Source organism: Lagopus muta, chromosome 5, assembly GCF_023343835.1.
Source record: "Lagopus muta isolate bLagMut1 chromosome 5, bLagMut1 primary, whole genome shotgun sequence".
NCBI classification, from domain to species: Eukaryota; Metazoa; Chordata; class Aves; order Galliformes; family Phasianidae; genus Lagopus; species Lagopus muta.
The window spans coordinates 19,958,977-19,976,735 of NC_064437.1; the positions used below are offsets into that span (position 1 = coordinate 19,958,977).

The 17,759-nt window shown below is 43.7% G+C and overlaps 1 protein-coding gene across 3 annotated transcripts in view; it reads right to left on the reverse strand.

Annotated features, from left to right (window-relative positions):
* The window catches only part of VAV3 (vav guanine nucleotide exchange factor 3), a 179,068-nt gene extending 162,452 nt beyond the window's left edge, over positions 1 to 16,616 (reverse strand). The window contains exons 1-2 of one of the 3 annotated variants that reach the window (XM_048947103.1): positions 16,531 to 16,616; positions 8,242 to 8,361 (exon numbers count right to left, since the gene is read on the reverse strand). The gene's annotated coding sequence lies outside the window, so the exon portion shown is untranslated. Of the gene's footprint in view, positions 1 to 7,952; positions 8,221 to 8,241; positions 8,362 to 16,530 lie in introns of those variants that run through there. The other 2 variants (XM_048947102.1, XM_048947104.1) reach the window with 2 other exon arrangements.
* Between the last annotated feature and the right edge of the window lie 1,143 nt (positions 16,617 to 17,759).

Here is a 17,759-nt window from a genome sequence, read left to right on the forward strand (position 1 = left end):
GATCTCCCTGCTGCTGAATGATTAACACAAAACTCCCGCCCTGTCATAGCCACTGCAATTCCGTGACTGTTTAATGAGGCCCTGTGGATGTGGGCTCAGGTCACCTATTACAACCAGACCTTCTGGTGCTTCCTGGGCAAACATGCCGTGGCCTGAGTTGACTCTCACCTCCTTCTCTTTCACACTGACTCAAAGGGAAGATTTCTCAGAGATAATACTGTCACTAGGTGCTGGAAAGCATTCATCGCCAATGTTCAAGTACACCCGAATTAAAAAACAAATCATGCAGCCAACTTTAAATTCAGGAAAAATATATTAACATCTGGATTTTCTTGTCATCCAAAGTGCCATGGAGTACCAATATATTTCCGCATGCGCTGTTTAATAGAAGGCTAAAAAGCTGGGCAAAAGAAATGAGATGAGAAGAGGACTTTCGATATATTGAGAAGGAATAGCTGGTGTCAGAAATAAACACAGGAGAAGACCCTTCTACCTTTCCACAGGTTAGGAGTCACAAGGGCAAAATGACAGGCCTGTGATGGCAGGGGAGGCCAGCCCAGCAGGTCAGTACAGCTGCAGGGATCAGTGAACAGAGCACACCAAGGAAGGGTCACTGGGCCAGTTCTGACCAGGTTAGGCAGAAGTTGCTAGTTCACCTTGTTCTTAATGGATGCACCTAGCTCTGAAACTTGTTACAAAACATTGAATTTTGTCCAAACTTGGTGCAATAACACGTCAGAGCAGTTCTTAAATTCACTGCGTATTTGGAGTAAAGACCCACAAGTTCACCCCCTCCTCATGAGCAGACCAGAAAGCCTGCAGACCTGCAGAGCAAGCGCAGGGCTGTCAGTCCCGCACAAGTGTCTGAGCACCCTCAACTCTATTCCTGCTATCCAGAGTTGCCATCAGTCACAGACCAGGGCCACGGGGAGTCTGACTGCTGCCTGGGGAGAGGTCATCCTGCCCAGCAGTGACAAGAGGATGCCTCATGAGGGTTGCTAATCTTACTGCAGCTGAGGTCACAGTTAAGTTTTTATGCAAAAATATTGATTCTCTGAAACAAGACGCCATCGCTTTTCATTACCTATGAGAGATGGCCTTTGTAGCATGAGGAAATGCACTACTTACAATAATGCAAGAGTTTGTGCCCTCGCTGTGTAAGTGTTTATACCCAGGGAAATGGAACGTCAATCTGTTCGTGTTCTCCCAGAGCTGACATGTGAACAGACCACTCTCCTTGCTGCAGCTCAGCCCCACAAAATGGCAGCCACAACTGCTCACTAACTCACTGTGGCAGCAGTACCACACTGCCCACATTGAGCCTCTGTGCTCCGCATTATGCTCATCTGAGTTTCCTCAACTGGAGAAAAAAGTTAATGCACAACTGTGGGCATTTCATTGGATTCCATGCATACATATGCATTTCGCTACAGCAGAAATGTATCATGAATATATAAACATTAAACACACTCATTTTTTCTTATTTACAGAGTTTTAGGCTCAAGCTAGTCAGGGTATAGAACCATTCCTCCCATTATCTTCTCTCAGGAAGATCCTGCCTGAAATGAAATCTCAGGTTTGCTCCCAGAGACTGCCTGCTAGCAGACTTCTTTACATAACACTCACAGCTTGCCATCAAACGTGCGCCGCATAAATAGCTCAGGGAACGGAAACAACACAGTCACACTTAGAAGTGATTTGATCATGCTACTCAGGGTTTGCCAAATGCCCTCATCTTTCCACAGGAAAAAAAGAAAAAGGTTTCCTGATGTCCTACAATCACAGCACATTTTCTCCACAGAAATCCCCAAGCTGACGATCAGCATTCCCAAAAAAGCACAGCCAGACAAACAAGACAGCTGGCACAGGTGGTGGAGCAACATGGGCACAAAACAGCATCGCTCTTGGGGAAACACCAGCATGTTTCTTATAGACCGGCTGCCTTCAGCCTCACAGCAAGGAGTCAGCAAAGCACATCTTAAATAATAAAGACCACCATTTTAGCGCTCAGCTCCAGGGGCAGGAGCAGCCAGTGCTGATGGTGAGCTCAGCACAGCTCTGCCAAGTGCCATTACAGGCTCAGTGCCAAGCACTCCCCTGAGCGGTTACTCTGCTCTTCCCATGGCCGAGCCTGCTTACAGAGATTTACCACTGCTCACAAGTTTGGTGTTAATGTCACCTCAACGTATACAGTACGCGAAGGGAAGGAGAGCACCTGAGTTACATTCATCACATTATTTTCTTTTATGATGATATAAAGTAATTATGCTATGGTACAACAGCCCTTTGGTTTTCAATATCTTCTTTGTCTCTCATCCCCAACTCAGTGGGGATACGTCACACTGCCATGGAAATGTCATTTAGATGGTGGGTTTTTTTTGCACTGAAAATGTCAACGCTCAACTGTGACAGTGGTACAACTTGGGCCCATGCAGGGGGAGTGGCAGTAACACAGAGATCAGGGTACCTGCAGCACACGTGAGCAAAGCAACAACACAGCTCCACTGCTGCAAAGCTGCATGTGGCACACCACCTCTGGTGCACCAATCCCCCAGCATGGTTCTTAATCAGGCAGCATAACAACACACCCCTGCTACCTCCTGTCAGCAGCCAGGAACTGCCAGTTCTGCCAAGCTCCTTAAGTACTCCTGAGGAATGATCACAGCAACACTGGTCTGTGCACCAGCTGTGCACCCAATGTGGGCAAACAGAAGTCAAGTACATCTTTTCCTACCTTAGCTATGAAAAACAGAGAGCTGGAGTAGACAGCAAGTAATCCAAAGCAGTGAGAGAAAGGCAGCATGTGTAATTCCAATTAAGAACTAGCCAAAAGCATATAATCTAGTGATTTCTTACAGAGCGCAAAAACCTTTCTTACTCCTGAAATATCATGAATTTAAATCACTTGGGAAAGAAACCATCTTCTAATAGATTGCATACTTAGGACTTAAAGCAGATTAAAAGTGAAAATTATGCTAAAATTGTTGGGGAATGTAAATCCTTGTTTAATTGGCGCTGCAGGAGCTGCCAGGAATAATTAATAGAGCTATATTTAACAGTTCTGGCAGTGCTTCCCTTTCAGATGCAGCTCATTCTTGCCAACCTTGCTCGACCTGAGGCAGCCCAGTGCTGGCAGCACTGTGGGACAGGAGATGGAGGCCCTGGGAAGCACTGCAACCTCCTAGGTGTGAGGGCACCAAGAGGTAAGTCCTCTGCTCTGAGGGCAGCTTCACGTGACTGTGGTGTTCAAGCAGCCTTAAAACTGGTGGGACCAGGTGAAACCAACCTGTCAGGTTTACCATTTTTCCTTGTGCTTTGGTGTACGAGCACTGTGGATTCACAAGTTCAGCTACCTCTACCCCATATGTGAGGCAGCCTGTCTTTGATTAGGTGCACACAGGCCAATGACCATCTCAGATCACACTGAAGGACTGAATCACTCAGATTCCCATCTCTTGCAATTGCTGGCTGGAAAGAGCACAGGAGACCACTATAAACTTGTTGTTATCTGCTAATTTCAGCACTCTCCTCCCATTCCTTTTCCTGTGAGAAGTTCAGGTGTCCATAATAATACTGCTGTATTAACAAAATGGAAGCGTACGACTGAAAATGAAAAAGAATCCAGGCAAACTAACCAAAAACCATCTTCTGTAACAACTGGGTAAAAATAGCTGCCCATGCCCAGATCTGTCACTGGGTTCAGCTCTAGAGGTGCAATTACTGCATTCCTAAATTTGAAGGCAAATCTTACTTCCAGTGGGAGAGCAGAAACCACAGCCCTTGTGGCCCAGCTGCAGCTTTGGTGGGCAGTCTTGGCAAAACCTCAGCTCCAGCAACAGCGCCAAGGAGACAAAGCCACCACCAGTCACAGCAGCAAGACCCAGCCTCATGCTGACGTCAGCTATTGGTTTTGTCTTCTGAGGCAGGAAAACCTGACTGCAAAGCCCATTCCCTCCTAGCTAGCAACTCTGAGCCCGGTCCCATGCACAGCCTCAGCTTCTGCTTTACCAACTGTATAATTAAAGAGAAAGAAAAAGAGTACAAGAGTGACCCATAAAAGCCATGCAAGTGGCAGACAACTAATAACTGCATTGTCATTAATTAAAACCAAAGTGTTTGCTTGCAGGAGAAAAAGCAGGCCATTTTTGTTCTGGTAGCACTGGAAATAGTGCTGTAGCGTTTGGATGATGCATACAACTGTAATTCAAGTTACAGCAAAGAAAAAAGAAGTCTTAGCAACAACCACCATACATGAGGTGAGAAAATGTATAATTTTATCAGCAGCAGGAGAAAAGACTATAGGCATAAAGCTTCTGTCCTTGGAAGCAGCCATAACAATACAAGAGCTTTTATTTCAGTACTCTGTTTTAAGAAACATTTTAAAATCCAAAGCAAACTATCTCCAGTCAGAAAAAAATTGGTTTTGTGGTTAAGACAAAACTGGAAATTCAAGAACATTTTAATTTCTAGCCCATGACAGAGAAATACATTGTCTGCGTCCCAGTTCTTCACCTACAAAACAAGGCTGAAAATATTGCTTTTTCCTTTCCTATTTTTTTCAGTGGCACTGCCTTGTAGATAACCACATCACACAGCAGGTATTACATATTACTCTGCATTCAGAATAAAGACACAAACTCAAATGCGGATGTCTATATTAAAAACTTAAAATCTTACCATAGAAATCTAATTCTGTGTCTCATCACACATTATTTGGACTGTCCAGATCTAAAGAAAAGGCAATAACATGGGCCTTATGTTTTATATATCTTAATAACCCTCGGAAGAAAAACCCACCAAAACTGTAGATAAGAAAGTGAGAGAGATGAGAGAGAGCAACAGCTTAAGTATGATTGCAGACCTTGCACTAACATCAGCACCAGCTTCAGCTCACCAGCTGCAGAGCTGAGCCCTTCACTTGCAGTTGCTAAGCAAGTAATGCCCACTGCCACTGTTGCTCTCCAGGCAGCACCCTGCTCCCGGCCTATTTCCTCACATCTCCACCATCATTTGTACTTAAAACACTGCAACAAGTGAGCAGGAAAAGCAGAAGGGATCTGCAGGAGGGGGAGCAATCACTTGATGCTGGCAGAGCATTGGTCTTCCCAGCTCACAGGGCTTATCCTGCTCCACTCTACGCCATCCTGCTAACATGGATGTACCTCACAGAAAAAAAAAATACGTCTGATCAATTTAGAAATGCTACTCTAAACCCCACGTCCTTCATGCCTGGGAACTCAGCCTGAACATTTCAGATTTCCATACACATGCATGTTTGTTTTCATATTTCAAGCCAAAGTCCCTACAAACCATTCCAACATCTTCTTGGCCACACAGCTCTACTTGCAGCAAGGAGCCTCAGCTCCACAGGCAGCTTCTTGGGCTCTGCCCCGGAACCAGTGCCTCTCACTGAGCTGAGTTAGGAGGAAGCCACTCATACAACCAGCAGGGGTGGTTTCCCTCCAGGCACACTGTCACACCTCTTACTCTAGCTGGGCCAGGATTTGTTCTTCAGGCCAAGAGAGGCTTCCCATCACTGCAGACTGGCTTTCTGTATCTCCCTCTTATCAGGAGTGACTGGCTCTTCTCCAGCAGGTTTTGCTAGCTAGCCTCGGTTCTGACTGGGGTCTTGTCTTCCCTCTAGAACAGTCAGTTCTCTGGGGCTAAGCTTTGTGTGTTGCTTGAAGCACAAGCAATGGTTCCTGTTCCCACATGGCTTAAGAGAAAGGCATTTAATGTTTCCACATTGATTTCAACAGCTGAAAGAACTAGCCTGTTATCTCCATCTGTTAAATTCCACACCAGCATCATCTAAAGACAGTCCTGCTTTCACCTTTGAATTGATTTGTCCATTCAGGGCCCCAAACTGGATCTCAAACACAGCTCTCATATGTATGCAAAACATGCTGATCAGTTCATATGAAAGAGGAACTGCAGAGACCAGTAGGGCTAGCAACGCACGCTAAGTGATAAATTAGACTGCCTGCCTATGAAGACAAAGAACAATTGCATGGCAAAGGCAAACAGATCCCAAATTGACTGCGGTGCAGTCTGTCTCCATACAGACCCATGAGTCATGTTGATTTGGAAAATTCTTCATAAATGCTTGTAATGGCAGGCAATCATTTTAATTAGATATGGTCTAATTAAAAAAAAGAATAGAAGCTTTTATAGCTCATGCCTCCCCAGTGTACACTAGGAATCCCCACTGTTTGGCAAACAAGAAAATTGTTTGTATTATTTAATAACCATAATGCTATCAGCAGAGGTTTAATGCAGGATTTAATGCATACACTCTGGCTCACCCCAGAATATCAATTGGACGGTGTGCAGGCTGGATGCAGAAGTTCCATGTCTCTAACTGAGATCCCAGAAGGCCTAAAATTGCAAACATATGCCTGAGGAACAGGCAAAACCCTTCTGAGTGTCCACCAACTCACACGTCAGAGCTGGGTGTATCCATTCAGATACGATAAGAACTGGCCTAAACCTTCCAACCACAGGTTGACAGGCCTCTCTGCAGGCTTTTAGAAATGGAAGGAGAAGTGATGGCAATACCCTTCTGTTCACCCCCTGCCTGTGCACTGCCCCATCCTGCTCCCTGCAGCACCAGCAGTGTCAAGCCACCTCCCAGTCCACAGAGTTGCTGGTCCTCATCCTGTGTTGCCAGGCTGGGGTCTGTCACAGGGGGCAAGAAACCAGTGCTCTCACAGCCAGGCCATCAGCAGCAGATCTCGTTGTCACATGCTGTGTAACACTCTGGCTCTGCTAGGAAAGGAAGCAAAAATACCACAAGAAAAGCACTTCCTGTAGTATTTCTGATCTAGTCAAACCCAGGAAATAATGGAAATTACAGTGATGCACAGTTTTGAGGGTTTTTTTTAAAGCTTATTTTGCATTTCTGTTATTTCCAGTGTTTTTCACGTGAATATTTGAAGTCGTAACAAAGTGATTACAAGATAAATGAAGATGCAAGATCTCCCTGCACATACTTAAAAAGCTGCCTCTAGGAACCATAATGTTTGGTGAGCAATTGGCCAGCACTGTGCCACTGTGAGATGCAACACATCACTGCTGCTCCGCCTGCAACCATAAGACCTCAGCACTGCTACAGATTGATCTAAGCACAACACCTATTCCTGCTTAGGGCACCCCAGCAGCCTTACCTCATGGAACAGCCAGGTGGTCTGCAACAAATCCACAAAAACACATTGCTTTGATACAACAAAAGTTCTCCTAGGTCACAAAATAGCTCCCTGCAGGCCTCCAGCACCCATCTCCTTCTCCATAGCTAGCTGCTGGCATGGAACGAGGCCTCTGAAGGACAAGGATGAGCTTCGTGTCAGGATGAGGTGAAACTCAACTGCTGTACTCACAGTCAGGACCGCCCAACTCAGGCCTCACCATTCCTATTGAGTCCTGCTTACAGGGGTTGGTCCTGCCTCACTTGAGGTCATATTAGGAGATCACTTGCATTAGGAAAATCAATTTTTAAAAAATTCAATACTGAGTGACATTTGATTGCAAAATTATGAGTGCAGCCAAGATCACATATACTCACGCTGAGTACTAAGACTCAAGTCGCATTAAAGACAGCAGTGAAACTTCTGCCCACTCCAAAACATCACATTGGAAACACACTTCATAAAGTTTCTGTCACTGTCTCTCTACCATAACTGCAAAAGACTTAAAAGCAAATGACTGTGCTTTTTGGCTTATTCCAACCAAATTGTGACGCCTTTGCCCTGAAGGGGAAAAAGGAGTTTTGAAATTGAGTTCTTTCCAAGTGCGTCGCCCAAGTTTTGTCATTTCCTTCTTTCAATGAAATACACACATTCACCTACTTTTCAGTAACAGCATCAGATGATACTTAGTCATCTGTTGCTCAAGGCTCTGTATGGATGTCATACACTGTGCACAATAACTCATCCAAGAGACGCCAGGAACACCACCTTGTCATTGAAGTCTTCTTCCTAATGGGCTGGAAGATTCCATGCACACAGATGTTCCAATCGCTCTGACAAGGTTCCAGCAGCCTTTTAACATATCCTTTTAAGCCATGACTGTCACTTCTCACAACACGCTCAGACCCCCCAGCATCCTAGGGGCATGGGTCCAGCAGGACACTGATGTCACCGTGGGACATGGTACTCAGGAGCAAAGCAAAGCGGAGCTCTCCGTTACTCTTAGGCTGCAGGGGACAGACAGGGTTTGATGGACACGAGCCCCTTCCCTCCTGACCTTCTCACTGCACCACTTCAAAGCTTCTTAAAGGTCCTGGTCTGTGTTGCCGAAGAGCCAGGCTTCCAGTGCAGGTCCCCTGTTATGGTGTGACAGCAGCCCCTCTGCGCAGCATGGCACCTGCAAAGTGTAGTGTTTTTAGGTTTGCCCTCACTTGTAAAAAAAAAAAAAAAAAAAAAAAAAAAAAAGTTAAACATCTCAAAAAACTCATCTAAATGACACGTAAATCTGTGATAGATGGTGATTTTTGGAAATCTGCACTAATGTACATATTTACATACATACAAGTGCAATTACATGCTTTTTATATTCACTTATCCTCCCTTCAGCGCACTGTGGCTCTCCATCAGGATCCTGTCAGCACCACAAAGCGCTGACTGCACACCATGTCTGCAAGCTACATCCGCACAGCTACAGAGCACACGTGTCAAGTGCTGCACATTTCCTAACGTCAGCACCATTTGCCTAACACATGACAGGCAAATGGATGGATTTAGGCTTTCCTGCTGATCTTTATTTTTCCAGGCAATCTATTCCTGAATCTACTAAGAGAAATGCAGCAGTAAGAGTGAAAACAAAAGGTGTCACTGCCAACCCATAAGAGGATAATAAGTATTCTCACAGTTTGCCTCAACCCAAAAACATAACTGAGATGCTCCTAGCACTGCAGCAGAGCCTGGAGACAAAATATACATTCCAGCTCCCTAATGTAGGCTGCTTAGCTATCTTTAATGAGGCTAAGCATTACTGCACATCGCACTAAAATCGATGAGATGACCTACATGCATACCCATTGAAAGAAGGGTGCCAAGTTTGGAATCCCAAAATTTGCAAGAATAAACATAAAAAACTATGGTCGCATCCCCTGTTTGTTATCACAGCCTGTTTGGAAGCCATTTCCAGGATTATTCAGCATACCCTGAGCTTCCTCAGCACAGAAGTCTCTGGCAGGTCAGAAGGACCTTCAGCTTCAAATTTTGCATTAACCAGTCCCAATAGACCAAAGATTTGTTACAGCAGTTTTCTGCAGCCATTAATATCCAGAGACTTTCATATTTCTGGCCATTTCTAAGCAGGCTAATACTGAGCATTCTGAGCAGTGCCATCAGGCTCCTCTGTCTGCATGACTGGATTAAAGTGAATTCAATTACATGCTTCAGACAATCTTTTTTATGTTTGCTTTACAGCTCCATCCTGTGCATTTTCTGTCCTTATCTCTATGACAGAGCTCTGTACTAAAATTTATATTACAGTTCCCATAAAGAAAACATGCTGTTTTGCATTCTTTTTCATGCATTTAATTGTTTCATTTCAGAAAAGCAAGCAGACATCAGGCTCAATTTGCCCAAAAAAGCAGTAGTTGAGCCTATGAAACTACCCCATTTTAAAATGAGTGAAATGAATGGGGAGATAGCTTATAACGTGAAGGGACAGAGGAAGGACACATATCCAAACGCTGAAGTAATATTGCAGAGGAGCATTTCCTACCCAGTTTCAAGTTTGATGAAATTAACTCTTTCTTTCTTGTCATATGCTCTACAGAAGCCTACTGCATTTTGGGTTAGACTCAGTTATTTCATTAGAACACATTTTCATTCTGATCAGAGAGAAATGGCTCCTGATGCCAAATTCAAAACTGAATTTATGAGCACTGACAGCTGGAGCAAGGGCTGAGCAGAGGTGGAAGGATGTAACGTTAGGGAAACATCAGAATAACTCAGATAAAGCTATCTGCAATTCTAGGAAAAGAGAACATCCCTTCCATACAAATACCATAATTAGTCCTTCAGTGTCCAACTGGGAAAGAATTATTCACAGAACAGATGCACGCCTCTGCGCCGAGCTGCTGCACCTGTCCGAGGGCTCCTGCACATTGTTCCTATCAGCGCTGTAAAGCCTTTACTTCAGAAGCCTTTCCTTTTGTGGCCTGAAACGCTGGAGATTTGTTAATACAATAAAAAGAAGGAACTTAACCAATGTTTTATAGAACCAGATGAGGCAAAGGGAATTTTCCCAGTCCTGTAAGTTTTACTGAGATATTAATATTACTAAGATTCCTGTTTTGTAAATAATAATGATTTATGAATTCTAACAGAAAGAGCCCCATCGTTTCTGAGAAAAAAAGCAGATGACTGTGCCATAGGAATTCAGATTCAGAGCCTGCCCCAAAAGAAGAGCTCCTGCTTGTGCAACCAACTGTGCTCTGTGCCAAATGGCTGTCAGATAGGACACAATAACTAAACAGGTACAATTATGGAAAGTTTTATTTAAAAAATATGAGGTGAAGAAAAGAAATTGAGTTAATAAATACTTCAGCTCCCCAGAAGACACTCTATTGAAACGTCTGTGGCTTTCATAACAGGGCCTGAAAGGAAACCTCTGAAAAAGGAACCAGCAGCTCCTTGGTTATAAAAATAATTTTGCCTCTAGTAAATGGACAAGAAATCATACTAACAGAAAAGGAAAATGGGCCAGTTTTATCACAGCTCTTTCATGCAGCTTCTTTCTGTAATAAACAGCGTTTCTGGTGAAGCAAGCTAATTCCTGCACGATACATTATATATTCCTATTCATTCATTCATGTCCTAAGATGAAAGAAGACCAGAGTGACTGCACTGGGTTTGATCTAACACTCATTAATGCATAATACTCCAATGCTGAATTTAGCAATGGTTTAACCACATGACATTTGTAACCATTACACGATTATGCCTAAGCACACAGCTAATAACGTTCTTCCTAGAGAAACCAAGAAAACATAGCATCACAGAATTAAGTGCAGGAACCCATGAGAGAAATGAAGAGAAAGAGGAAAAAAAGAATTCAAAATGTGCGTTTTTAGAAGAGAGGAACCTCCAAAGCATATTTCTGCCTGCTGGCCAGGAGGATCATACATTAAGGTTGCAAGGAGCTGGGATGGCTGTGCACAGTGAATGCTTTATCCAGGGAAAACATTGCTTCCCTTACTACTTAGCAGCTGGCTTGGAGAAACTAAACTTAGCAGGCCTGAGGTGTAGGAAACCAGATAGCATGCTGTATAGCTGGATAGGAAATGCAGGGCTCAATGTGTTTGAGGTTAAGTTTAAGCCCTCACTTCCTTTAGGTCTATTTTAAATGGTGGCAAATGATGGCATGCTTTCTTACAACAAAATGACAGATGATCAAAGGTCGAATATGATCTCTATGTCAAGCATTTGCACAGGGACCTTTCTTTGAGGGACTGGGCAGGAAGTATCTTAACATGGTGTCTCATACTTCCCCTCATCTGTGTTTGCTCAAAACATACCAGTAACTGGGTAAAGCTGGAGAGCTGCTGCAGGGAATTGGCCAAATAGCATCTGCCCACAGCAGGAGAAGCTGCTGATTTTGGTCAGAGCCAAAAAAAAGAGGACCACAACCTCAGACACTGCCCATGTGAGGAAAATGATAAGGCATCATTCGTCATGCTCAGGTTTTCAGATGCTACAGTTGGGAAACAGACAAAAACAAACCAAAGGCTTCGGTATACATTCCCTGTTCTGGAAGTAGTTAGGTATCAAGGCAGAGAAAGTGAAAAATATTAAGAAACTCTGCACCAGGTACTGCAATGAAACCTTCCAAATGCAATTTTAGCCATGGTTTTTGCTCCCTAACAATGGCAAACAGGGTGCATGACTCACCAGGCCATACTACCCACAAATTGCACACTTATTAAGACTGCTGTTGTTGTGAATTACCCAGGGTTGTACTGCAGGAGCCAAGGGGGTATGTTACTTAATGCAAGATATAAAAATACACAACAGAAAGACAGTCTCTGTACCAGAGTGCAACAGCATGTCTAAGCACTGTAGCCACATCATTTGTCATAAGGCTCATTTCCTCTTTGTGTGTTTTCGCCCCTTTCCTTCTCATACCTAGAAATCTGCAGGACAAAAGCCAGCATAGGAAAATTCTTTTAAATCCAATTTCTACCTTGCCTGCAGCAGCTCACATCTCTGCAGAGCCAGTCTCTGTCCTGGCATCCCCAGGCACCCCACAGCTGCCCAGCATGGTACTTCTCTGCCACAGCCAAGAAACTGCCTGCTAGGAAGGATAACTGGATCTCTCTGCTCCTCTAAACATCCACTGAAAACTTATTAGCCATAACGAGCACTTTAGTAAGCTGAAAATAACACCATCTATTCAACCTTGAATTTCTGACAGCAACTGCTTTCATAAAAGGTGATGTAATTTATAACCGCAGCTGTGAAGACAAATATAAAACAACACAAAGCCCATCTCCCGTTGAGGTGACGTTGGCTTACTGGAGCAGGGAGAAATTTAAAGTAGAGAATACTAAATACCTATTAGAATCATAGAGGAATTTTCTGACAATAGGTGAGAAGGAAATCAGGGTCACTATTCCTTGAAAACCACTGTACTTTCTCCACACCAGGTCCCTCTGCAGCACAAATCACTCCCCTTACTTTCAGGATGCCAGCAGGAGTTATGGGAATGCTGATCTGAAGCAGAATGTTAAAATGCACACCATAGTCCAAACAGTTGAAGGCAAACGTCCTCTTAAACTCCTCTTGGTTGCACAGAAAAACATAAGTACAACTCTCTCATGAACTCTCCAGTCTTCGCCGGCTAACTCAATACTTCTGTGGGCAACTGACTGGGCTATCTCTGAGCATAAGTGGCTCTCCATGCAGAATATGATAGGTATGCCAATGAACTCAAAGCCAAGAGGTACAAAAGGAGAGTGGCTGAACTACCAAAAAGCCAGGTTGATGCGAAGATCCTGAGCATTCTCATTGAGTGTGAAGTATCCTTACTGTCAGGAGAGCAGAGGAAAAAAAACCCTGTGTCGCTGAGAAAACAAAATGTTCAAAAAATTGCATTCCAAATTCTCTAAAGACCTCTGTATTTTGTTTTGTTTTTAATATGACACTTCAAAAACAAAAACATGATTTGATGAATAATATTTGGTTGTTTTCACTTCAACTTTCAGTGCTTTTGAAATGAAACGCCAAACTTAGAAAGCACTGAAATATTTTCAAAGTATCCAAACTCCCTCTTGTCTCCAGCTGAAAGCTTTTGCTAAGTTCAGACTGAAATCATTTATGATTCCAATTAGCCCATGTTCCAGCATATCATCCATCTCTAATGGACATTTAACAAGTATAATACAGGGAAAATATCTCCACAAACATTGAGCTCAGCTGTGATCCATTGTTCTCCCACACTTCACACTTTGAGGCATGGGCAGGATGACACAGGAGGAAATGAGAACCCTCTGCATGGGCTGCACCTCCTCATTCCTCAGCTCCATGCCTTCCTACATCGTGGCAGCTATTAACATTTGTGTGTGCATTACAAACCAGTGAAAAATAAGGCCATGGTGAATAAAAGAGAATTCTGACATCAGACCAACCTCAGCAGAAATGAACCACTAATTCTTGAAATTCTTCTGTGAAAGAACCCCAAGGATATGACCAAGTCTCAGAAAACAGTAGACAGATCAAGTGCTGTTACATTGAAAGCTATGAAGGTTGTTGAAGCCAGGACCCCTTACTCATGGTACCTCTTTTGTACTGACCACCAACTAAGGTCACTCAAACAGGGTGCCCACCAGCAGGAGATAGAGTGTCACGAGCTTCATTTCTGGAAACTACTAAAGCAAAAGGAAAGGCTACAGAGGATGACCATAAGTACTGAAGCACAGGACTACTCCTACCAGCCCTGCCACTAAGTCCATGCAAATCACTTAATCTTCCTATTTAGTTCCCCCCTTTGTTAAAAAGGAAACGTTGGTATTTATTTAACTTCCAGCTCACAGACAGGAGGATTAATTAGTTAAGAACTGCTAAGGGCTTTGATGATCCTGTTCTGCACAGTCACTAGTAAGTATCATTAACTAACGCTAGGCTAATGATGCAGGTAGAGCCAGCCATTTCCATCAGTATCAAAGCAGAATCTAGGATTCAGTCCCAAGATAAGTCTTAGCTAGTGAAAAGTCAACACAGTTATGGGAAAAATACAAAGGAGCAAGTTAAGTTCATTTTTACTGGTCCACTGGAACACAGGAAGAAAATACACAGTGGCACTACTCCTGACCTCACAAAACCCCAGCTCTATTAATAACCTTGGACCGCATTCCGAGAGCTGCCGCTTTACACCTTCAAAAGTCACACCAGTGTGCAAAGTGTTTTGGTTTTGAGTTAGTGGCCATTTCCGCTCCTACAACCCGCTCTGCACCTGCAAGATGATGGCATGCCACTACAGAAGGCAAGAGCTGAGCACAGCATGCATACACTGCATACCAACATTTCGCAACGCTCTTCCTTGGAGTTCTTTAATACTGATGCACCTGTTATGAAATCCAGACAGTTACAATGCATCTTCACAAGACTTCTCACATTCGAGTTGGTGTCCTGATGATACAAAGGGAGGCAAGATACAGGTGGGCAGTCTGAGGCTTGTGCCAGCTAGCTGCCCTGCAACAGCCCACACCTCAGCCCTACCGCAGAGATAGCACAGATAGATGGTGAAGATGAAGCCCGGAAAGTTGAGAGAGCACCTAAAATAACTTCTGAAGATGCTTTCTCAGAGCAGCTGCCCACAGAGCTCTGCTGAGGAAGCCAGGTGCAACCTCCATGATCTGCCAGTAGCTTATGCCTCTGGACCTAGATCACCTGTTGCACAGAAGATATTCCCCCAGTTTCACATATAACTATTTGGTTTATACTTAAAAATACTTTGTAATTCATGCATACTTAAGTATATATCTCTATGCTGGTATCTGTATAATTCTAGGGGCAGAACACATCATTCTTCCAACTCTGAGTTGGCAAACTGAGTTCAGGGTCTTCCTTAATTACTTTAGTGGTGGCATAGAACGACTGGTAAAACTGACAATTTTAAGAGGAACAAAAATACCGCTCTGTAGGTTTATATTTCTCTGAACTTTCACACAACTTTTTTGGTCCCAGCCAAAACCTCACTTCCCTCTATCATCTCACAACACTGTTGTGCAAAATAAAGATTAAAGTACATCTTGCAGGGTGGAGAAACACAGTAGAGGAAAAAGCTGAGCAAAGAGGATTCCAGTTAGCACCAACAGTCTGCAAAGCTTCCCCCCCCCCCCCTTTCTTTTGAGTGATTCATAAAGACCTTAGGCCCAAGGCTGGGAACGTCTGTCAGGAAACAGAACTGAGAGGCAAAAACAACCCAAAATGCCCCAAGCTCACACAGTCCAAAGCAGCAGCCACTGAGGCAGAAGGATGCAGAGGAAGGAGAGCCCCATCTCTGGTTTACTCGTGTGACCCAGCTGTGGGGAAAGAAGCAATTCCTCTCTACTCTCACCTCCAGATTACAGAGCTTGCAGGCACAACGTGATTCTCAGAGGTATGGGTTTATTCCTAGCAAAAGAGGTCTCACTTGTCACACTGCAACGTGCCTGTCTTGGGCTCCCAGGTATTCTCCTGTGTAGGGGGGAGGAGAAACTACTTCATGAATCTGCCCCCTGACAGCAGTGCTGTCAGCACAGAGGCAGCTGCTGTGATTAAAATAGCATAGGAGAGGAACCCACTGAGCTCCTTACAAGCTTCTTAAGTCTGATTGCCAGTTACAAACCTTGTACACTGTTGCAGCAGGGTGACGACATGTAATTAACAATTAGGGACGTTAGCAGTGCTGCAAAATTTGCACACGTTCAACAGCTACATCTCACACAGGAAGTGAGAGTTTAATTTGACACTTCAGAACAAGGCTTGAAGTTGTGGCTACTGTTAAGGGTGCTTGACCTTTGAAATCTTCTGATTATTAAGCTCTGTTTTCAGATACTTGTAACACAACCCAACATTAATTATCTAAACCTAATTTCTACATTATTGAACGCTGACTGCAGACCAGTCTGTTTATCTAGGCAAGATTGTTCCCTCCCCCTTTATAAAAATGGAATTAAGAAAACCTCATTTATCATGTTAAAATATATCTATAGTGATACATCTCCTCTTGAGTTGTACTTAATAGGCTCGAACATTAAAGATTTTTGCATGCCAGTACCAATGCAAATTATAAAGATATAGGCTACTCCCAAAATAATACATCCTACTCATTTCCATGTTGACTACAACAAATATAAAGAGCACAATAACACTATCCAGTAGAGCAAGTCCTCAACTACAAAACACTGTTTTTCAACACAGTCACCACCAGTAGCTACAAATTTCCACCAACAACAATAGCAAGGTTGTAAAGTCCTAAGCCACGACACGAGAGAAGAAGCCCAAATGCAACAGCTACAGAAATAAAGAAGGTACTTACATTAGGAAAGCCTCATATAGATAGGGATCTCCAGCAAGATACCCTCACCTCCACTGCCAATCCTTAAATGAGATCTGGGAAGGAATTAATCCTGGCTCCAGCCCTTCTGGTCACTCAAGGACATTGCATGCACCTGAGCTCCCCTGGGTTGGCCCTGCCTTCCCACCAGGTGCTCAATCACTGATTCAAGCCCCAACTTAGCATTTCCGCTGCAGACAAACAAGAGCCTGTGTGCCACACTCATAACAATCTGCACCAGTGGAGGTAAACTGCTGTTTTACAGCTGCAGTGATGGCATAGTTGCTAGGATAATATTGCCTATGCAGTCCAATTTTGCCTGTGCTCACATCCACCATTTGGTCTCCATCGGTGTTCAGCAAGCATCAGTGAATGTCAATGAAGGAAATTATTTGTGCATGGAGGAATTCAGTGACACACCTTTGCTTCATTTCCATTTAAGACACGATTTTGTCAGATTGCCCCTCTGCTTGTCTGTCACATGGCAACTAAACATAACTGAATATCGGTGGGAACGTTTAGCTTCTACTGCCATATCACCAACGTCTGCCTCTGATGTCATAGGCCAACATAATAAAATAGGAGGCTTTCCTTTTGGAGCAGCCCTCACATACTTATAATCTGCATGTAACACTGGAAAGGTTGGAAAAACAAGGATACAGACAAGTGCCAACTACTCACTTCCAAGGCTACAAAATTTCCCAGCCTCATAGACACATCATTGATTAATCACTTCATACAGGTTTTCTTGTTGCTGCTGAAACTACTGGCTTGTTTTGGACACATGGTGTCAGGCTAGAGATGTTAGAAATACCATAAATCTGAAATGCGAATGTACTTTCCACTATGTAGGATTCCTACAACCAAATACATCACCCATGTTACTTCTATCTCAAGCCAAGACTAGCAAGGGCAAAACACAGTCTTTTATTGACTTTAGTGCTTAGTCCATTAAGTTTCCTGCTTTCTCTGTCTCCAAAGCCAAACATAGGCTGATGGCACCATCCTGGATTTTATTTTGCAATATTCTGAGCCCACTCTCACACAGAAGAAGCACAGCATGGGCTCTGAGTCCTCTCCAAGGCAAGGATGCTCATTACTCACCAGCTGTCTGACAACGGGGGTAATTGCTTTTCATTTTTAAACATATGGTGATGGGCAAACCGAGCTCACACAAGCTTCTGCTCAGCCTCTGGGGAAGAAGAGGAAAA